Source organism: Hyperolius riggenbachi, chromosome 10 (genome assembly GCF_040937935.1).
Source record: "Hyperolius riggenbachi isolate aHypRig1 chromosome 10, aHypRig1.pri, whole genome shotgun sequence".
Lineage (NCBI taxonomy): Eukaryota > Metazoa > Chordata > Amphibia > Anura > Hyperoliidae > Hyperolius > Hyperolius riggenbachi.
The window spans coordinates 185,964,977-185,989,405 of record NC_090655.1 but is presented as its reverse complement, the minus strand read 5'-3'; positions in this window follow the sequence as shown (position 1 = coordinate 185,989,405).

The following is a 24,429-nucleotide window of genomic DNA, read 5'->3' as shown; positions in this document are numbered from 1 at the left end:
TCTTATCCTTTTATTGTTGAGGTAGACGCCTCGGAGGTTGGGGTAGGGGCTGTGCTGTCTCAGCGGTCAGGCTTGCAGGGAAGGCTACACCCTTGTGCGTATTTCTCTCGTAGGTTCTCTCCGGCAGAGAGAAACTACGATATAGGCAACAGAGAGCTCTTAGCCATTAAACTTGCCTTTGAGGAGTGGCGTCACTGGCTGGAAGGAGCAGAACATACAATTACTGTATACACGGATCACAAGAATCTAGAATACATCGAGGGGGCTAAGAGATTAAGTCCCCGTCAGGCTCGATGGTCTTTGTTTTTTTCGAGGTTCAGGTTCATAATTACGTATACCCCGGGTAGCAAGAACATTAAGGCAGATGCCCTGTCCAGATGCTTTGAGTTGGAGACAGCACAGCCTTCTGCCCCAGAGACCATTGTCCCACAAAATTTGGTGCTGGCCGTAACAGAGACTTGGGAAGACTGGACAGAGACCTTGAGTCCTTTTCAGCAGGATGTCCCTGAGGGGAAGCCTGAGGGGGTTTTATTTGTGCCTCTGCCATTCCGTCTCCGGGTGCTACAGATATTCCATTCACACAAGAATGCGGGACATCCTGGGGCATCTAGAACGCAGGATCTTGTGGCCAGGTGCGCTTGGTGGCCGTCTCTGGCAGCCGACTGCAAAGAATTTGTTAAGGATTGTGCGGTATGTGCTAAAAGCAAACCCTCCCGGCTGGCACCTGTAGGGAAGTTGCAGCCTTTACCCACCCCGAATGAACCATGGACCCACTTGTCCATGGATTTTGTGGGTGAGCTTCCCAGATCAGAGGGCATGTCGGTCATTTGGGTGGTAGTCGACCGCTTCAGCAAGATGGCCCATTTTGTGCCCTTGAAAGGACTCCCCTCGGCCCAGGAATTGGCCGACTTGTTTATCAAACACGTGTTCCGGTTACACGGCATTCCGGAAAACATAGTGTCCGATCGGGGAGTCCAATTCGTATCTAAATTCTGGAGGGCATTCTGTCATCAAATGGGCATGAAGCTGTCGTTTTCATCGGGCTACCACCCACAGACCAACGGTCAGACGGAGAGGGTCAACCAGTCGTTAGAGCAGTTTTTGAGATGCTACGTTGCAGAGGCGCAGAATGACTGGGTCAAATTTCTGCCCTTTGCAGAATTTGCACAAAACAATTTGAAAAGTTCTTCCACTGGATTTTCTCCGTTCCAGGTTGTGTCTGGAAGATTGCCCAAATTTTCACCGTTACCAGTGGCCTCCACTCCGTTTCCAGCTCTGGAGGCTTGGCAAAGGTCTTTTAAAGACATTTGGCGGACGGTGAGAGACAGTTTGGAAAAGGCGTTTCTGAGTCAGAAGGGTCAAGCTGACAAGAAACGGTCTTTGGAGTGGAGATTCCAACCAGGAGACTTGGTTTGGGTATCCACACGTCACTTGGCCCTGAAACAGCCCTCAGACAAGTTGGGTCCCAGGTTTGTCGGGCCTTTCCCGATAGCCAGAAGGATCAACAACGTCACTTACGCGGTTGATCTTCCCGCTAGCATGCGTGGGGTAAGGTCCTTCCACGTATCCCTGCTTAAGCCAGCAGTCCATGTGGGTCCCACTCCTCCTCCTCCTGTGTTGGTGGATGACCAACCTGAGTACGAGGTAGAAAAGATTTTAGATTCACGCGTTGTACAAAACTCGGTACAATATCTCGTACATTGGAAAGGGTACGGCATTGAGGAGAGACAATGGGTACCGGGGAGTCGCATGCATGCGGACGAATTAAGGAGGGAATTTCACGCCTTACATCCCGAGAAACCTGGTAGGAGTTGTCCGGAGTCCACTCCTCGGGAGGGGGGTACTGTGAGGAAACGCGGAAAAGCCGCCGTCTCTCGAGGTGAGGCGGCTGTTTCCGCGTCCAGCATGGCGTCACAACGCGGAAAAAACGCCGCATGGGCAGTGCGGCGGAATCCGCATTGGTAACGGCGGAATCCGCATCAGAGGCGGCCCCCGCACTAGATACATTGCATGACAGTACTGGTGTGGCTGGGACTGATAGTCCACCAGGATTCAGACTTACACGCGCGCGAGCACAGAGGCAGAGTTTAAATAGCAGTTAGAAGGGTGTCGGCTGACCAGCTGGGTCAGCTGACAAATTCCACTGCTCTCATTGGACCAGCAATTAGGGAGGTCCTGGAAAGGTCCTAGAGTATATATACTGCTGGTTGTTCACTTGCTCTTTGTCTGGCGTGCGATCACATATGTGGGAGCACCCAGATCCGTAGTCAGATCCTTAAGTGTGCCGGGACCAGCTGGAGCTGTAATCCTACACTTAGCTAGATTCTGTTGATAGCTAAAGTACTAGTTTGATTGTGATTATATGTTATGACTTTTGCCTGCTTTGACTATCCTCCTGAACTCTGATCTTGTACCTCGATATTTCTGATACTCTGTTGCCGAACCCCGGCTCGTTCCTTGACTCTGTTTCTGCCTCCTGATTTTGTACCCCGATATATCTGATACCTCGTTGCTGAACCCTGCCTGTACTTTGACTCCGCCTTTGCCTCCTGATCTTGTACTTTATCTGTCCGTGTGTGTACGACCTGGCTTGTCCGACCTCGAGAACCGACCTTACCGTTAGAGGCGGTTCCTCGCTCTGTTAGCGATCCTTCCTCCTGAGGGTCACTTTCAGATATACCTTCCTACTGTCAGTCTGACTCCTCCCGTCTTGGAGAGCAGGTCTGCGGAAGGAATCTGTGCAGTACTCCTTGCTGCATTGAGGCCTTGTCCTCTAAGTGTTACTGTTACACCAAACACTACACTCTACTCAGGTGAACAGAGGTTAGTTTGTATATCGGATTATCGGTGAGACTGCAGATCACTTATAATCTGGTATATATCTGTATTTCCGGTGATACTGCAGATCACCGGTAATCAGATACTCTCTGCGCCCACCGATCGTTACAATAGTCTATAGATATCTATATCTATAGATCTGAAATAAGATTTATAGCAAACAGACATGAGACAGGCTGCAGCAGTTCTCCTGTCGCTCCTCTCTCTTAAGGTACATACTCACATCTGATTTTTCCAAACGACCGTCGTTCAGACCGGTCGTTTGGACGTCAAGTCAGACATGTGTACAAACGATCATTCAGCTGATAAAACTGGTTTTGACGGATCTGACAAGCGACCGGTCATTTGGAAAAATCAGACGTGTGTATGCACCTTTACACACTGTGAAAAGAGATGTCAGGAGAAGAAGGGGCAGGGGAGGGCCCCAGGCTGGAAGGGAGGACACATGCTGAGGGTGTACTTTAGCAAGGCTTCAGCATGAAGAGAAAAAAGGAAGAGCTACTACAGATATAAATGAAAGGCTTTGTTCACATTAGGCAACGGGTATGGCCATGCGTTCGGGACGCAAGCGCACCCAATCGTACGCCATCCGCATTGCTATGCGCTGCACTGCTGATCCCATTCATTACAATTCCAATTCATTACAGTGAATGGGATCAGCGATGCGCTTTGGCAAAAATGTGTGCAGTAGTGCAATATTGCATTACACTGCTGCGCAGCATGCACAGTCTGAGCGTCAGAAGTGCTTTCAATGCACTTCTCATGTACTTGCTGATCGCATACTATACACGCTGCCAAAATGCGCACAACATCACGTATAGTGTGAACGAGGCCTGAGTCTGTTCTATCCACTACAATGTACCAGATGTAAATTCTACATGTTCATCTAACTCTACACAGTGCAAAGAATACATATACTGTATGTATTGCCAGTCAAACCTTTTTTTTGCCGGAGGTGTTCTTTAAGTAAAGTATCCCTGCATTAAACAAAATACTGCAACTGTAAGTATACAATGAAGCTAGCCACTGGGTGACATTAACACCAGGCTTGACCTGAAGGGTGTCATCGGCATCAGATTGTAAGATGAGAAAGTGAAGACTGATACTGGGAGTGAAAATATATACAAACATAGTATGGCACCAAGGTATAAAATAATGTGTCTTGTGTTTGCTGAAAACTGGCAACTTTATACCTTGCGGCTTCTCATAAGCACAAATTCCGCTGCTCTGAGCTATGAACCTTTGTCAGTGTTCTCAAAGGGCTGAAAATAATGGTAAATAAGGAGCATGAGAAAGAAATCTGTCTCTTTTAAAAGGCCCACTTATTGGAACACTGCTGTGTGATCAATACAGTTATATTATAAGCCTAATATTTTCTCTTTCCAAAAAGTGAAATCCATTTATAAGAGATGTTGAAAGCTTGGGCTATTTCTGCTACATTTAAAAGCCTGGTATAGTGCACTGAGCCACCAGTTGGCTGATAATATCAAATCACTATGTGATTTAGAGTTGCTATCATCCGCCATATATCTGAATTTTGGAGTGTATACAAGTGTAACCAGTTGTTTCCCTTGTTTGGCTTGTCTTGGTTTAATTTATAATGATTGTTGTTAAGTCCTATTGGCAAAATGATTATTATTTAATAAAAAGAGAAGGAGAACCGAGAGCCCGATATGGTGTAGTAAGTTAGGCCAATTGGTATAATGAAAAAGGAGTAAAGATTATACTCACAAACCAGGGTTACCTCCAGGCAACCACTGTATAAGCAGGTGAGGAATTTGACCTGTCCCCACTCAGGATTAAAAAGTCGCTCTCTGTGGATGAGAAAAAAAGGGTATCCCCCTCCACCAAAGGTGGATATATAGTACAGTATAAGTTGAACAGAGGCGCCAAAAGAATAGAAACAGTATTTAAAATGTTTAAAAATTAACTGGGGAGGCAGTGGTGGATCCGCCCCCTCCAAATAGACACAGAGCAACTGTGCAGTATAACAAGAATAAATTTATTTGTACACTCCACTGCCCTGGAGTGTACAAATAAATTTATTCTTGTTATACTGCACAGTTGCTCTGTGTCTATTTGGAGGGGGCGGATCCACCACTGCCTCCCCAGTTAATTTTTAAACATTTTAAATACTGTTTTTATTCTTTTGGCGCCTCTGTTCAACTTATACTGTATTATTTAATAAAAAGATCTCCTGAATGTTTTTATTTTTTCCCCTTTATTTATGTACACTATCATGTTTAGCAGTGCTTTGCAGAGTATGTAGAACCTGTCACATCCATCTTTGACTCCACAGAAGCTCACACAGTCTCATTATCCTACTACATGCACACATGCTAGAGTTACTTTGGTTGGAAGTCAGTTACCCTAGTAGCCATAGGAAACCCATTTAAAGAGCAACTTTACTGAAAGAAAGTTGTAGGGAAAAAAATCAGGAAATAGCAGAATGAGAAGTAAAAAAATTGAAGATAGTCCAACAAATGATTAATACTCGCCATATGATATGTTCATGTTGTTTGATCCTCAGTGAATCTGCAGGTCAGCAATTTCAGTGCTGGCATGCATAAAAAACGAACAGAACAAACTGCCCTTATCTATAAGCATGCATTCTTCTATCCCAGTGATCTGCAAACTTGGCTCTCCAGCTGTTAAGGAACTACAAGTCCCACAATGCATTGCAGGAGTCTGACACCCACATTTATGGTTCATAAAGGCAAATGCATTGTGGGACTTGTAGTTCCTTAACAGCTGGAGAGCCAAGTTTGCAGATCACTGTTCTATCATTAGCTACAAACATTCCCACTAACATCCCCACTAACAATGTGAAGGGCTCAAAAGTTAGATTTTTTATGTACAGATGGAGGTACTACTTGCTTGGCAACAGCACATTATGTCTCACAATGCAACAAGGATAACAGCCAGGAAACTGTCATAGCCATGGCTAAAACAACCAGGAAACTGTCATAGCTGTGGGTAAAACATCACACTGTGGGAGGAGTTTCACCTCCACAACAGCCACACTGATGTCCTAGTGAACTATTATGCTGGGTACACACTTTGAGATTTTATATGCTTATGGGGCTGGAGGAAGCCCCAGGTAACAATCAAATCTTTTTTTTTCTAACATCTCTGGTTTCCTTTAAATATAGAGAGAGACCACTAAGGGTGGACACCACGAGCCAAATGGAAGTGGGAAATTTAACACACCTTATCAGAGTAGCATAGTGAACGTATGCCTGCTAATTGGCAATGATTAGAGCTCCACTCGTCCTGCCCTAAGCCCCTGCAGGTACGTAGCGCTTGCTATGCTACTCTGGTAAGGCGTGTTATAAGGCGTGCTTCGATAAGGCATGCTAACGTTGATAAGGCATGCTGTTTGTCTTAGTGAATCAAGCCCATTAACTGCTATCCTATAAGGTGTAAGTCGCAGTTTGCACAGTCGCCTCGTTATTTCTTCCCTTTGTATTTTTTGGTTTCCTGGGATCCTTGAGACAACCCATCAAGCCTCATAAAATAGAGGGCGTTTCGGAATGCTAGAGAATGCAGAGAAGGACTGATGGTGGCTTGATAGCACCCCACATTACTCTGTACTTCCGAGCTGCCACAATTGCCCAGCTGATTTGACTGTTACAAAATAACAACATGCCCCTATGGGTTCTCCTACAAATACCCAGTAGCCACTCCAGTTCCGGATAAAGCTGTCATAGCTTCCTAGTAAGTTGCTGCTCACCTGCCTTCACTCTTCACTTCTGGACAAGATAACCCTAGGTTATCTTGTCTAGGTGGTGGACAAATAATGGCCTCTAGCTTTGGAAATTTTCTTGACTCTAAAGGTGTGCTCACCTGGGCAGATTTGAAAAATAAAATGAGTGCATCAGAGCAAATTCTTTCACTACTTACAGATTAGGCACTGCATAATACACTTATTAAAGACAGGGGCCCATATGCAAGTAACTTTTTCTCCTAAGTTATCTTCTAAGCCCTTTTCACTTTAGAGGTTGCAGAGCCAGAGGTAACATGCTTCATGTCTGGTGGACCTACCCCCACTTAAAAAGAGATTGGAGCCAAGTCTACACAGGTTCCTAACATCTTTATTTCAGATATCAATACCTTAAGTTACCTGGCAAGCACTACTGAATGAAAAGATGGAGGGGCTTAGTACCTCTAAGAAAAAAAATTGTGACTATTGCTTTACTCGGGACACGGCTGTCCCCAGTAAAGCGCTGCTGCAGATCGCAGCACTGTACAGGTAATTAGACGGTGGTTTCGCCGTCTAACATTCTCCCGAGGGGCAATCGCTGCTCCGCTCACCAAGCAGGAGATGCGCGCGCATCCTGCGAGCGATCTCCTGCAAAACAGTGCCCCAGGAATTTACGCCGATCGGCGTTAGGTAGTCCTGTGGCTGCCGCCGCAGCCACGCCCAGCTGCGTGACGCGGTCGGCTAGTAGTTAACAAGCAACAGTGCTTCTGGTGTAATATGCTTTGAACAGATGGAATAAAACTGGATTTTTCTTTTTGCCTTCTTACCAAAAAAAAATCAAGATTTCCAAGAGAAGAACACCATACCCACCTGGAAACATGGAGGAGCTTTGGTTATGTTTTGGGACTGCTTTACTCAGTCTGGTATGGAGGCCTTTGATTCTGTTCAAGGAAAATTACATCTAAAACCTATTAAGACATTCTGGAGCAAAATATACTGTCCAGTGCAAGAAAGCTCAGTTACACTTTTTAAGAGATCATTAATCCTCCATCAAGATAAACCTGAGCACAAAGCTAAAATCTGACCCAAATGGGGCAGTTAGTTCAAGATGGGTGGGCCAAACCAAATCTATAGTCAGGTGCAGAATAATGCTGTAGAAATAGTGTTTGCAGTGATTGCCTGATGTAGCATGTAAAAAGTTAAGGGTCCCATTATTTTTGTCCCTCCCTAATGTTGTCATTTCTGATATTTAAAATATTCTGTTGACTCAATCCTCTAAAGAAAAGTCTGTTTTTTTATAAATATGGAATAAAGAATAATGGGTTCAAGTTACTTGATCCGTTTCAAGTCATTTGTGGGTTCTTTTACCAAGGAAGGATGCCACTCATTGCAACAGACCTATTGGTGACAAATACCCCAGTGACAGGCCCCTTAGTAGCAAATTTCCAGTGAAAGTGACCCCTTAGTGACATATTCTTGCTGTAAAAGACCCTATTAGGGACATATTATACAATGGACAGACCCCTAAGTAACACATGGTGCTGTACTATACATGAATGCAATATATACTTACCACCTAAAATAGAAAAATTAGTAATAAATAAGACAAAGAGACTAGATTGGGTTAAAATTGGCCGTGGCCCTTTATTAGGGGTAAAGAAATATAATTAAAAGGGTGGATGGGGTAATAACTGTCTGGTTTTATTAAGCATACCAATAACACAATTATTATAACCAAGTAAAATACAATAAATTGCATAGACAATTAGCTCCAAGCAAGCCATAGCGAAGAATAACCCATCCAACCGACAGGCCCTGACGGCCTGTCCCCCCCCCCCCCCAAACCCGTGGTCATTTCAATGGACTCTTGAATATTGTTGTTAAATATATCAAGGCCAATATCTGACAGGTGGACATTGTCAGGCCTATACATTCCTGGTAACAAACCCTCTAGCTTCCTGTGCCAGTAAGCGAAGCCTCCCAGACTGGAAAGAAAGGAAGCCAGATGTCTGTTAATCCTAGACTTAATCCCAAGCATATACCTTCTGCTTGGCGCTTCCCAAACTCTCCTGGGGATGATTTCTGAAAAAATTAACTTACAACTTGGGAACAGAGAAGAGATTTTCAAAAAGTCATCCCTCATGCGATGCAACAAAATAAGCGTGTTCAACCTACCCACCTCATTTCCACCCGAGTGTATAACTATGATGTCTGGGGTGGGCCAACTCATATGCAGATATTGAACAAGATCCCATAGTTCATCACATTTCAGTCCCCTAACGCCCTTCCAAAGGACTCAGAAACGTGCTCTATTAAGTCCTCCTTGACCTCACTACCCAAGCGAACATGCCAAGGAGGTTGGTCATTTTTTTAAATAGTCTGGGCTAACCATTTGGAAAATACCCACCCCATGGGCATGACTCAGGTAGCGAAAGCCAAGAGGTCCAAAAGGGACTGGACCTCCTTCACCGTAACTTTAAAAGATGACAAAAATTTTGAAATGAGAGACTGCAGTTTTTGAACTTTTCCTGTAGTAATTTAAATGACATTTCCAAAGTATCAATTTCAATCCCGAGAAATATGAGACAAGTACAAGGAAAAACTGTCTTTTCATTAGCTAATGGAACCCCAAATTCAGCCATCATCTGGAAAAAAGTCGACAACAGTTCCTCACATATAGTTGAACCTCCCGGGCCAATAAACAGAACATCCAAATAGTGTAATAGGGTCCCCACTGGGCAGGCTGGTTGAACTGACCACTGCAAAAAGGAAGCAACGGTCTCAAAATAAATGTATGATAAAGAACAGCCCATTGGAAGGCACTTATCAAAATAAAAAGAACCCTCAAAGTGAAAACCCAAGGAAGTGAAACCCCCCAGGGACACAGGAAGAAGACTATAGGCTGTCTTAACTATTTCTGCTGCCCGGATGTGAAGCTCACGTCCGGGCGGCTGCTCTGCTGCGGTGCCGTGCTTCAGCGTGCTCCCGCGTGTGATCATGGGCGTGCCCCCGTGGTGTCCCCCGGTAGCCCTGGGATCAGTGAACGGGAACATGGTTCCCGATCACACATCCGTGTCCCTCGCAGAAAAACCGAAGCGCTCTTACAAGAGGGTTCAGTCTTTCTGCGCGTAAAAATTTTCGCATCCTCCTTGTGCTTCGGCTTAGCGAGAAGCACAAGGAGGGAAGAAAAACCTGAAGGTGGCCATCTTGTGGCCAAATAGTAAAACTACATCTACATATTTTTTACATTACAATTTACACATATAACAGCATTAAACATTAACTGTTTAATTCCCACACCAAAATATTACCCAAATAAAATTTTTAATGGAAAAAAAAAATTACAATTAAAAAAAAAAAGAAAAAAAGACATAAATAGTTACCTAAGGATCTGAACTTTTTAAATATGCATTTGAAGGGGGTATACTACGAACACTTTTTAAATTATAGGCTTGTAAATAGTGATGGACGCAAAACGGAAACAATGCACCTTTATTTCCAAATAAAATATTGGTGCCATACATTGTGATAGGGACAATATTTAAATGGTATAATAACTGAGACAAACAGGCAAATAAAATACATAGGTTTTAATTATGGTAGCGTGGATTATTTTAAAGCTATAATGGCGAAAACTGAGAAATAATGATTTTTTTCCATTTTTTTTCTTATTAATCCTGTTAAAATGCATTTATAAAAAAATAATTCTTAGCAAAATGTACCACCCAAAGAAAGCCTAATTAGTGTCAGAAAAAACAAGATATAGATCAATAAATTGTGATAAGTAGTGATAAATTATTAGCGAATGAATGGGAGGTGAAAATTGCTCTGGTGCATAAGGGGAAAAATCCCCGTGGGCTGAAATGGTTAATATCCATTTTAGCCAAAAAATAACCTGGACCGAACTGTTTTATGGCTGCAAGAGCTTTATCAAAAGTCAAATAAGTGACTGATGTCATATCCTCACTAATGGAGTCGTTCAGTGAAGCACCGTGCGGAAATGATAGGTGATGAATTAACCTAAACTCACCAGGTTCTTTTTTGGGGACGACCTCAAGGGTGACATTTTCAAACAAGGAAGGAGAGAGCATGCATAGTTACAGCAATTAATATTGCTAGTAAAACCACTTATTGGTAAAAAGAGTGTAAAATAGGTCACAGACCTAGACCATACACTAAGGACACAAAAAAGAAAAGACACCCCCTATTCTCATCATATAATTTATCAAACACTACTGAAAAAAACATTGGTCAAGAGGCCAAAAAGTAATTGCAAAAGTCTTTATTAACACCAGCTACAAATAATAAAAACAATTAAAAACAATACAGCCGGACCCGGGTTATAGGCCCCTAATACAATTAATAACCAAGCCCTGCATATACAAAAAAAGTAATACTTAGAAAAGTTGCAAGCTCACTCATAAGGTCAGTGTGGTCAGAAATATCTACCAGCATCAGAAAATGTACAAAAAATCTAAAATAAATAAACTGACACTGTGCCACAATCGACTCAAGAGAAAGGTGCATCAAATAAACCTGTCTGGATAAAAATTTGTATGCTATTCTCAACTCCCAATAAAAGTGTGTTAGTGTAGATTAGACTATCATACTACAAGAGTTAGAAAAAATCCTATATAGACACCACAAAAATTTGGAATAAACCTCACTCACTCACTTAGAAATCATTAAACATCCAAAACATTATATAATAATACTCAATTCTCGTAAAAAAATCTTCAAAAGATGTGTAATAGAGCAAGAAAAATGAGACCGCAAAAAACCCATATGACACATATGATAGTGCAGAGAAAGACCTAAGGAGAAGGTCAATAAGGTGAAGATATATTGTATAGTGAAGTCAGATGAGAACAATGAAATAATAAATATGCAAGGCTCACCAAGGTAATGAAGTAAAGGACCCAGGACCGGCTGTGTCGGCGCTACAAATACTGCCATTACCCGCACCGCCCGACTAGTTCCACCGAAGCTGCTATGGGACGCTATCTGTGGGAGCTGGCACAGTTTAAATACTATCCATAGACGCGGCCGCGTCTTTGGCTTGACCTCACGTGCCGGCTGACGTCAGCACGCGGGGTCAGCCATGCGTACAAAGCCATTAAGAATGCGTAACTATAGACGAATAAAACTAAATGAAGCAAGTCACCTTCTAGTGGATAAGATATGAATAATAGTAAAGAAAAAGTAAAGAAGAATAAATCGCCACCCAATGGACAGAATGGAAAATACAAGTAAAATACAAAAACCTCTGCAATTACATCAGAGTGAAATCTCAATATAAATACAATATACAAAAGCTTATATGAACCATCAGAGCTACATAGATGGATTCCGGACAAACACATTATTCAATGTCATAATTACAAAAAATACAATAAATACAATAATTTCAAGACACAATAATACATGAAAAATAGGGACATCCCCAACATAAAGAAACAACATAGGACAACAAAATCTTCTAATTTTTCATGAGGAATATCTCCATACACTTGTAGGCGGCCGATGTTCAAACACTTCAAGGGACAGGCAAGATCAACCAGGATGAATTCAGTCAATAATGAGCCAAGATATCCTAAAATCTCCAAAGAAAAAGGCCAACATTAATAAGGCCCCATTATACACATCAGCCCACAAAAAAGTGGGTAACTAATATGCCTAGTCACCCCAAATTAGTAAGAACTTCCACACACACACACACACTGTGAATAACAGAGGATTCCAGTATGCCAAGATAGTCCAGCCTCCTCACCTAAGGCTGTAGAATATATACATACGAGCATCCTTCATCTACTCACAAAATGAAGGTAAATACCACACAAAACAATATGTGGTAAGGAAAAAGGGGCACTCAAAAGATAATATTCATAAAAAGAAAAAGGGGAGAGGGAAGGTTAAAATAAAGTCTAGCTCTCTTACCTTAAAGCTGTAGAAATGCAAGAGAGATAAATGGTTGATACAACAAAGACAGGGAGCCAGAAAAAGGTGAGTAATCACACCACAAAAGCATGCACTCATTGTGGCAAATAGCAACCCAAATTAAAATCTTCATTCAGCCTATAAGGGACCTTAGTACCTAGTTTATGTATCCAACGTAATTCCCACTGCAGCATCTTCGCAACATTGTTTCCTCCTCTACTATTAGGACGCAACCGTTGCAGTCCATAGATTTTCCAATTCTCTATTTTAATCAGTGGACATATCAAAGTGTGGGCTGCCACAGTGGTCAATGTTTTATCATCTAGGCAATCTCTTTGTGCCAATTTAATATTAGAGCAATGTTTCTGGATCCTCAGTTTAAGGATTTTTTGTCTGTCCCACATATCTCTTTGTGCAACCACATTCCAACAAATCACCCAAGGTGTTTGGCAATTTATGAAGTCATAAAAGACAACACGTGAGTTATCTCTATAATTTACAATACTTTTGGCTGGTGACATCAACGGGCAAATTGAACAGTTTCCACATGGGTAACTGCCCTTAGTACTTAGATATTGTTGAGTAGGTGCATAATGACTATGGCAGAGTCTATCCTTTAACCCTCCTGGAAATCTATTAAAAACCTCCAGGGGGCAGCGCAGCAGTTTTTTTTTTTTAAATCATGTAGCAAGCCTAGGGCCGATCTGCAATTAGATTTCCTGGAGGGCTTCGTGATGACGTAATCGACGTCATCGACGTTGTGACGTCATCGGGAGTCCCGATCCACCCCTCAGCGATGCCTTGCGCTGATAGGCCAGGCTGCACAAGGGGTCTGGGGGGGGGCGGCGTGGCGGGTAGCGGCGAATTGGCGCGGAGCGGCGGCGATCGGTGTACACAAAGTGCTAGCTGCGTGTAGCAAAAAAAAAAAATTATGCAAATCGGCCCAGCAGAGCCTGAGAAATCCTCCTGCGCGGAAGGTTAAAGTTAGTGCTCTCCTTGCCACCAAAGAAGGCCTCGGGGTGATATACTTCTTAATCACCGGGTCACTTTGTAGGATCCTCCAATATGTTTTCAAAACACCGTAGATGTCATCCCAACCTTCATTGTAAGTTGTAATCAGTCTAACTAAGTTATCCTGTTTGGATTTGTTCTTTTTCGGTTGTAATAACTGATCTCTTGATGTAAATCTGGCTCTTCGCCATGCTTTTTGTATATATTTATTAGGATATCCACAATCCCTAAATCTCTCTGCCATCCTACCTGCCTCTCTTTCGAACTCATCATTATCAGTACAATTGCGTCTGATCCTTAAAAATTGTCCAGTTGGTATACCACGTCTCGTGGCAGCCGTATGATAAGAAGAATAGTGTAGAAGGCTATTTACAGCCGTTGCTTTGCGATATAGAGTTGTGTTTAGTTGTCCATCTGGTCCCTTAAAAATCTTGATGTCCAAAAAGTGTACTTCATCCTGGGAGACATCAAAAGTAAGAAAATGTTAAGCTCATTGTTATTTAAATTTGTCATAAATTATTGGAGTAATTCTGCACTGCCCTGCCACAGAATGAGGACGTCATCGATGAAATGATGCCACCCCGAAATGGCGTGATGACGCCAACATGCACTCCCTCTCCCACCAACCCAGAAAGAGGTTGGCCACTGAGGGCGCACATTTGGCCCCCATGGCCACACCCCTTATCTGTAGGTAGTAGGTGTTGTTAAAGTGAATGTTTACCGTTTTTAAAAACAAAAAGTCAGATACTCACCTAAGGAGAGGGAAGGCTCGGTCCTAATGAGCCTTCCCTCTCCTCTCCCGGTGCCCGGTCCCGCGCAGGATCCCCCGTGGCAGTATTCGACCAGTTCGGTCAAATACTGCCACTTCCGCATGCCGCAGGGAGCTTTCGGAAGGCTTCGGGAGCACTCGGGCTCCCGATGACGCGGCCGCTCCATACTACGCATGCGCGAGTGCCCTCTATGACGCGCTCGCGCGTACGTAGTATGGAGCGGCCCATCTTCGAAAGCCCGAGTGCTCCCGAAGACCTCCGAAGTCCCTGCAGCGGCGGACGCGAACGGGGGAGCCAGCGCAGCACCGAGGGCAACGGGAGAGGAGAGGGAAGGCTTATTAGGACCGAGCCTTCCCTCTCCTTAGGTGAGTATCTGACTTTTTGTTTTTAGAAACGGTACCCATTGGCTTTAAAAAGGAAGTAATTGTGCGTCAGCACAAACTCCAAGAGATCCAACAGCCACAAATTCCTTTTGCGATTTTCAGTAGTTTCCGTATCCAAGAAATATTTGACCGCTCTTAATCCCTGCTGATGAGAAATGTTGGAATACAAGCTTTCAACATCACATGTAACCAATAAATCTTCATGTTCAACCTGGATGCCAGTTAATTTTGTAATTACATCAGTGGAGTCACGAATATATGACTCCAAAGAAACAACATGAGGCTGCAAAAAGAAGTCTATGTAGGCACAGCATTTCTCATTAAGGCTTCCCATGCCTGATATAATAGGTCTTCCTGGTGGGTATTGCTTATTTTTGTGCACTTTTGGTGACATATAGAAGGTTGGGGTAACTGGTTTTTCAACCCACAAATACTGTAATTCCTTCTTTGTTATAATTTTCTCCTCTACACCCAATTCCAACAGGGATCTAAGTTCTTTTTGGAAGTTCTCCATAGGGTTGCCAGCTAGTTTTCTGTAGAATTTAGTATCATTAAGTTGTCTGTAATGGCCCATACTCACGGGCAACTTTTTGGCATGTCGCTAGCACACGGGAGCGTGTGCGCGACATGCCGGCGACAGCTCGTCGCCAGGTCCCTCCGCATACACACGGCGGAGGGACCTGGCAACTGATGCGGCGGAAGCTGTCGCTGTTGTCCCTCCCCCCGCCGGAAGCGCCGTCTATTTGCAATTATGTTGCTGTCGCTAGTCCGCGTACTCACGCGGACTAGCGACAGTTGCGGCGGCGACTGTCGCCAGGCGATTGACCGCACCAATCGCCTGGCGACACCAGCGACGGGCGACAGTTCGGGGTGCGCGCCCGTGCAACGCCGCATACTCACGGGCGACCTGTCGCCGCAACACACGCGCGCCGCATGTTGCGGCGACAATTGTAGCCCGTGAGTATGGGCCATAAGCTTCTTTTTCATAGACGTTCCTCGGCCAGACCACTACATTCCCCCCCTTGTCTGCCTCCTTTATAATAATATCCGATCTATTACCAGGCTCAGTTAAGGCTCTTCTCTCATCTATACTTAAATTGTCGTAAGTTCTCTTGTTACAATTAATCAGCTGTAAATCTGCAGACACAACATCAAAAAAGACCTGTACCTGGGGGCAGGAATTTGGAGGCCGGTCTAAACCGAGTGTTTTTACTTACCCCCACATTGTCAATCTGTTCCTCCAATAAATACATCAGATCCATAAAAATAGATTTATCTTGTTCGTCAAGACCCATCTCATCAATTGTTGGCACTTGTGGGTCTTGATTATGAAACAACTTCTTAAGAACTAACCCCAAGGGGTGACACACAGAAGTTTTCAAAAGGGGGGGATGTGAAAGGGCCCTCCACTCTGTCCAGGGATATTTCTGTGGTAATCTTTTCCCTTATAATATTGGGATATGTTTCAACTGACTTCAAGTTTTTAACTAATGTGCAACCGTTCCCTTCAAGAGGTGGTATGAAGTAACCTCTTGCAAATCCATTATAAATGAACAGAGCTATCTGCTTATTTGGGCACCTGATTAGCCACGGAAGAAGGGCGTTGAGCTTCACTGGCATTACTGCCTTTAAGAAATGGCTCTTTCTCACCTAAGCTGGACTGAGCTTTCTTGAAACACCGAACTACTGGGTGAGAGCCCCTACAGCAGTGGTTCCCAACCTTTTTGGAGTCGTGACACATCAAACCAAATTTTCAGATCTTCGTGACACGTAGACTAGCGGTTGCTGGTGAGTGGCCATTACCGCTGCTGGCATAGTGGCGGCTGCTGGTGAGTGGCCGTTACTGCTGTTGGCATAATGGCAGCTGCTGGAGAGTGGCCATTACTGCTGCTAGCATAGTGGGGATGCTGGTGAGTGGCCATTACCGCTGCTGGCATAGTGGCGGCTGCTGGTGAGTGGCCATTACATGCTGCTGGCACAGTGGCGGCTGCTGGTGAGTGGCTGTTACTGCTGTTGGCATAGTGGCGGCTGCTGGTGAGTGGCCATTACTGCTGCTGACATAGTGGGGCTGCTGGTGAGTGGCTTTTGCTGCTGGCATAGTGGGGGCTGCTGGTGGGTGGCTTTTGTTGCTGCTGCTGTCACAGGGGTTGCTTCTCTCACAGCCAGGGGTTGCTGCTGGAATGGGAGCTGCTTAATTTGTGCAGAGAGATGCATGAAAGTGCCTCACTCACCGTCCTTGCTGCACTGTGCCTCTCCATCCGCTTCTCCTCTTCAACCGGGACGCTATCTTCCGCGCTGCTCTGTTGCTTCGCTCTGCCTCCCCTTTCGTTCCGTTCCATGGTAGATAAAGCAGGACTACAAGAAAATGGCCGTCGTTGTCCACGAATATGGATGGCAGTGTCCATTTTATTGTAGTCCTCCTTTAACTACAATGGGACGGAACGAAAGTCGGAGGCAGAGCGGGGTAACAGAGCAGCGTGGAGCTAGACAGAAAGCTGACACTGCGACACATGCCCAAAGCTGTCGCGACACATGTATGTGTCGCGGCACATGGGTTGGGAACCACTGCCCTACAGCATGAACACTCATGTTTATACTTGCATGAGAATAAAAAATTACAGTGGCTATCATTAAATGCGAAACAAACTCCCTTCCTCAAAGTTGGGTTTGCGGAGGGAGTCTGTGCTGCAGGCCGATGGAAAGGGGGCCTATTAGGGATCATCAAGGAGACCCAGATGCCTAAATCCTTCAAACCCCATTTGACCATAGGATAAATAGAAAACATTTGTCGAAACGTCTCATTATACTGGAACCAGGCCATCCCCCGAATTGCCTATAGGCCTCATGCACAATTTTCAAGTGCTGGAAAAGGCCCATGCATAAATCCGGGCAGTTCTCTCCCAGAACTCCAGAAATTATTCAGGCAGCAGCAGGAGTGACCATATCAGAGGCTGGTGGAGGGCAGGGGGGGGGGGGGGTGCTGGGGCTGCATACCAGACAATAAATCCCTAACAGAAGCCAGCAGTGCAGCTAAATCATTACCCCCACATTGCATAGAGGCGGGTATCACCGCTGCCTTCCTGTGGAGGGATAAGATTGCTCCCATTCTTCGGCTGCACCGCAGCCTATGGCTCCACAAAAAGAAAAGCTTGCAGGCGGCCAGATTGGCCAGAGCCACTTTGTTGTTGACCTCCAGAAGCCTGCGCCAGAGAAAGGATACAGCTGGGCAGACGTTCCAGGAGCTGCTGCAGCCAAGCATCACCGTCCGAAGAACCAGCCCTAAGGCACACAGCATCCATCAGGTCAGACATTATAGATGTCAGTCAGGTATTCAAAATCAAAGTAGACAGGACTGTTCAGCTTAGAAATCTCTTCAGGAGTGACAGATAAGGTGACCTTCACCTCTTTTATACATATCTGACCTCTCTGTCCATAGGTCAAGGATCAACCAAACAGTAGCTTCCACCACTCAGAAACATTCCGCCAAAACCTGGTGCTGGGCAGAAGAGTGACATCATTGGACAACCTGCAGGTAAGCATTAATATAACCTACCAGCACCACATTTACCTCACAAAGTTACACACATATACATAAGCATTCATTTAACTGCTAGCACCATGAGGTGCCTTCATTATTCATTATGGCCCCTCATCATTCACATGCCAAACCTCTTAGTGTAAGACTCCTCAGTTCAGGTCCCCATTAATAGACCCCACTTGGAACCCTTCTGTGGCAGAACACTGCTGTTATGTTGTCTAACCAGACAGGATCCATATTAGATATTCCTCTCCTGTGCTCTTCTACACTCAATCAATATTTAATCAGTGAGATTACTTTTGCTAAGAGATAGGCAGCTCATTGGAGAATGAGTAGAAAAGCATGAAAGAGAGACAGTGTACAGGAAGGAGCCAGTCCAACACAGAAAAATAAGGGGCAGGGAGGTGTTCTCACAGGACCATTCGTTCTCACCTCCTGATCAGCCTGCTTACTCACCCTCTGCAGCCAATCCCCAAGCAGAACTTCACCAAGTCCTCAAGATCTTAATGTCCACCAAGACTTTTGATATCTTCCTCTCAATATCAGGAATGCTGATATCAATCTTACCAAGTGCCAAAACAAACCAGGTCCCCCAATTTACTGAATGCTGACTTCAGCAATTTTGCAGGGAAGTGCCCAGAAGTTTACCTATTTTGCAGCTCAGAACACTTTGAAGGTGGTTCTAGCACCTATAAAGCATGCCTAATGCTGGGGATACACGGTACGTTTCTGTGCCGTGTATCGACCAGCTGATCCGGCCAGCTGATAATATTCAGCTGGCCCAATCAAGCCGCTCGACTCCCGCCCCGCTCGATCCCCCGCCGGCGGACAATGGCAGGGAATCGAGAGCTGATAAGGAAGCGCCAGCGGGGACGAGCGGCAATCGATCCGCGCGGACGAGCTGGGACGCGGCGGGGATGCGGCTGGGGTTGATCCGGCGGCTAATCGGCCGCCGGATCGACCCGTGTATTCCCAGCATAATGCATCACTGAGATATCTGGATTGCAAGATCATCTCAGATGAACACATTGTTCTTCTCCCTAGTCTCTACCCCTCCTGCTGAAAGCCACTCTGTCATACGCCACTCCATCATATCTCCTCCCCTTTCCATAGCAACAGATTTTGGATTTATATAGCACCAACAAATTACGCAGTGCTGTACAATAAATACGATTACAGATAGTTATAACAGGGGTGACCAACAACACAATACAGGTAATCAGCAATAAGATACACAATGCCAGATCATACGCTGGAGCAGTAGTCCCAATAATACAAGTTCACATTGTTCTGTGGGTAGAGTGCACAATCAAATATGATACACAAGGAGAAAGGGCCCTGCCAAAGGCTTACAATGCTTTAGTCTCATCTGTACAGCATTTGGACCCAGTCTGTCACTTGAGGGATCGGGTCCCTCAAGTTGGGAATATTTTTATTTGTGTGTGTGTACTGCAGCTGAACAGTTTTTATTTATTTATTTATTTATTTTTTTAAATCAAACCTCCCAGTAAGGGAGGTTTGTAATAGTGTGTGCTGTTGGGGGTGTGTGGGTTAGGGGGAACACTATTACTTTCCTATGGGGTGCTGCATCTCTGGCCCCCGTGCCCATACAACACACGCCACCGTCTCAAGCATACCGCAGCTTCTGCTGACATTTGTAATTACCGGCAGAAGTCACACGTGCACCACAATGCCTGCCGGGAGATATAGTCCAGGAGATGTGAGTACAGCTCCGTACTGGACTGGAGGTACCATACATTTTTTTAAAGGACCACTCCAGCAAAAAAAGCAAGCAGTTAAAATATGACAGAACCGACAGGTTTTGGACTAGTCCATCTCCTCATGGGGGATTCTCAGGGTTTTCCTTTGTTGTTAAAAATATTTCCTGAATGGCAGTTACTAAGTCTAACTGACAAAAATAGTGTGAAAGTAAGTAGGGTAGCTGGCTGGTGTCTTACTATTTTGGCAGTTAAACTGCCATTCAGGAAAGGTTTTAGAAAACAAAGAAAATTCTGAGAATTTACCATGAGGAGATGAACTAGTCCAAAACCTGTCAGTTCTGTCAGAATTTAACTGCTTACTTTTTTCACTGAAGTGGAGAGTTTCTTTTATCTAAATTTAACAGTGATGTTACAGGGTACGCCAATCCAAGGTTTTGTAGCCCCATATGTCAGTGTGGATCCCAGGCTCTTCTACCAGTTCACTTGGGAGAGGTTCACAGTCTTCATGGTAACGGGAAGTTGCATTTTTTCTTAATCTTAATTTTTATTAAATAGTTTATTATATTTAATAACAATAGCATACAAAGCTGTAACAAAACTGACAAGTAGTCATCGAACAAAAGTAGAAGGCAGGTGGTCTTCATACATCTACAATGGGCTAGCAGTCTACTTTGAACAACAATTGGTCAAATGGTCTGTAAAACAATGTATTGGTTAACAATAATGCTGAACAAACAAATTATTAAGTAGGTAAAACAGGAGTTAAAGTGCATTGTAACTCTTTTTTCGCTTTGCCAATGTTCACTACTATACAAGGCACAGAAAACCCCAATGTCTTTGGTGTGCAGCACTGAGAGGGTACCCTACACCTCTTTTTTTATAGAGATGAGAGAGAGGCCCATATGCAATTCACTTTTTCTCCTGAGTTTTCAACTACGTTATATTTTCACAGCTTATCGTAAAACACCATTTAAGCTATCAGCAAGCAAGAAAATAATTAAAATAAATTTGATAGCACTTTTTCACCAATGTGTGGGTACTTTTTCAATTGTAAAATGCTGAAAATTTAGTTTAAAGAGAAGATGAAAATTATCTCCTAGGAGATAACTCAGGTGGAAACGTTAATTGCATATGGGCCAGAGAGAGAGAGATAGTAATCAAAAGTTGGAGGCCAATACACATAATGTTTGTGTTTTTAACAAATATTATGCTGTACACACGCATATAGAGGAGACAAATACAAAGAAATGTACAATATATTGTGCAGTTTGAATAGATATTTTTGCATAATTTCAAGTCACTCCTGGCATTCCAAAATCAGTTTGCTTACTAAACTTTACTTTTAATCCGGACAATTTATTTACATTTAGGCTACTGTAATATTGTCTGCCATTTCTAATATGCAGTTCTTCTATGTGAGGCAAGAGTATACATTTGACCATTCTGTTAAAATATCTATCCTCCAACAAGTTCTCATGTTGCAGAATCATGGACTTGCATGGATAAATGTTCATAATTAGTAAAGGCAAAAGAGGGACTATGCAATTACAACTTTTTGATTCAACTGTTCTCAAGGTCATGTGTCTAGAAAAAGGTCTACACATGTCACTTGAGAACAGCGCAAAAAGAATAGTTTCCAGCATAATGGAAGATTCTTCCTCTAACTACCTGGCTCTGCCCTCTTCCTCCCTCTGCTCCCTCCTTTGGACACAGGGAGGAGGTGAGTAGGGTAAACTCCGTGCTCAGAGGAAAAGAATGGCTGATGCCCCTCCCAGATCCTCTCTGACTACCCAAAGTGGGTGCTGATGGAAGGGGTGCTAGTAAAAAAGGGCGCACAGGGATAGTGGACAAAAAGGGCGCCGCCATAGACTGCAATGCAAAATATCGGCTATTCGGCGCCCGACAGGAAAAAAGGGCGCCTGCGAAATAGCGGTTACAGGAATCGTGTTAACAAAAGTTTTCGTTTACAGAATAAGGTTTATAACAAATATCGTTTACAATATATTGGTAGGTGAACAGAGGCGCCAGAAGGATAAAAGTACATAAAATTTTTAAAAAATTGCTGGGAGGAAGTGGTGGACTCGCCTCCGTTAAAGCAGACACCAAGGACTGTAAATGTATAGATATACACATGTCGACAGAGGTGCTCTGCTTGCTATAACTGAATTGCTGTTGTTTATCCCCTGCTTATTGCCTGAAGAAGTGGGCTGTGCCCGCGAAACGCATTGCATCTTTGGGGTATTTTCAATAAATGTGTATATCTATACATTTACAGTCCTTGGTGTCTGCTTTAACGGAGGCGAGTCCACCACTTCCTCCCAGCAATTTTTTAAAAATTTTATGTACTTTTATCCTTCTGGCGCCTCTGTTCACCTACCAATATATTTGAGTCCACCCCAGGTGGAGGGGTGATCTACCCCCTTTCTTCCTATCTACAGAGAGCGACTTCTTAATCCTGAGTGAGGACAGGTCTAATCTCCTCACCTGCCTAATGAGTGGTTACCTAGGTGGTAACCCGTGTTTGTGAGTATTACCATCTCACTGTTTCATTTATCCAATCAATTTTGACATACTACGCCATATTGGGCTCTCGATTTCTCTTCAACTTTAATATCGTTTACAAGTTCGTTTTGACTTTGTTTCGTTTTCAAATTTCGCTTATAGCAGTTTTTACTTATTTTTTCGTTTTAAAATTTCGCTTACAAAAGTATAACAACTAAATTTTCGTTTACACTTCTTTGATCATTTAAAAATTTGTTTTCATATGTATAATGCTTAAATACCGTTTTCAACCTTATTGTATTAGGAATACATCGTTTTTGGTATTAACTTTGTTTTTACACTAATAATGCGTTAATTATAGTTACTAAAATATCGCTTTTAATATTACTGTTATTTTAAGATTTCTAATGCGTACATGATTGTAAGGCTATCTATTGTATTGTATATATTTATATATACTTTTCTCTATTTATAATATTAATGTATACGTGATTTTAAGGATATTTTAAGGCTATTTATTCTATTACAAATATATAAATTATTTTATTCATGTTATTTGTAGTGAAGTATTTTAAGGATTAAATATATTATTGTTTATATGTGTTTAGGGTGTTTGTGCGGTGGGAATGGTTAGGTTTAGGCATTACCAGGAGGGTCTAGGGGTTAGGGATAGGTACAGGGAGGGTTAGGTATAGTTACAGTATAATATACGCAACCAGGGGGGTCTTAGGGTTAGGCACCACCAGGGGGGTGGTTAGGGTTAGGCACCACCAGGGGGTCTAGGGGTTAGGGATAGGTACAGGGAGGGCTCTGTGTGAGAGTAAGGTTAGGTATAGTTACAGCACAATATATGTAATATATACAATTTATTAAATTATGTATATTTAAACAAAGGGGGGGTCTAGGGGTTAGGGATAGGGAGAGATCTGTGTGAGCCTACAGTTCGGTATACAGGGAGTGCAGAATTATTAGGCAAATGAGTATTTTGACCACATCATCATCTTTATGCATGTTGTCTTACTCCAAGCTGTATAGGCTCGAAAGCCTACTACCAATTAAGCATATTAGGTGATGTGCATCTCTGTAATGAGAAGGGGTGTGGTCTAATGACATCAACACCCTATATCAGGTGTGCATAATTATTAGGCAACTTCCTTTCCTTTGGCAAAATGGGTCAAATAAAGGACTTGACAGGCTCAAAAAAGTCAAAAATAGTGAGATATCTTGCAGAGGAATGCAGCACTCTTAAAATTGCAAAGCTTCTGAAGCGTGATCATCGAACAATCAAGCGTTTCATTCAAAATAGTCAACAGGGTCGCAAGAAGCGTGTGGAAAAACCAAGGCGCAAAATAACTGCCCATGAACAGAGAAAAGTCAAGCGTGCAGCTGCCAAGATGCCACTTGCCACCAGTTTGGCCATATTTCAGAGCTGCAACATCACTGGAGTGCCCAAAAGCACAAGGTGTGCAATACTCAGAGACATGGCCAAGGTAGGAAAGGCTGAAAGACGACCACTACTGAACAAGACACACAAGCTGAAATGTTAAGACTGGGCCAATAAATATCACAAGATTTTTCTAAGGTTTTATGGACTGATGAAATGAGAGTGAGTCTTGATGGGCCAGATGGATGGGCCCGTGGCTGGATTGGTAAAGGGCAGAGAGCTCCAGTCCGACTCGGACGCCAGCAAGGTGGAGGTGGAGTACTGGTTTGGGCTGGTATCATCAAAGATGAGCTTGTGGGGCCTTTTCGGGTTGAGGATGGAGTCAAGTTCAACTCCCAGTCCTACTGCCAGTTTCTGGAAGACACCTTCTTCAAGCAGTGGTACAGCAAGAAGTCTGCATCCTTCAAGAAAAACATTATTTTCATGCAGGACAATGCTCCATCACACGCGTCCAAGTACTCCACAGCGTGGCTGGCAAGAAAGGGTATAAAAGAAGAAAAACTAATGACATGGCCTCCTTGTTCACCAGATCTGAACCCCATTGAGAACCTGTGGTCCATCATAAAATGTGAGATTTACAAG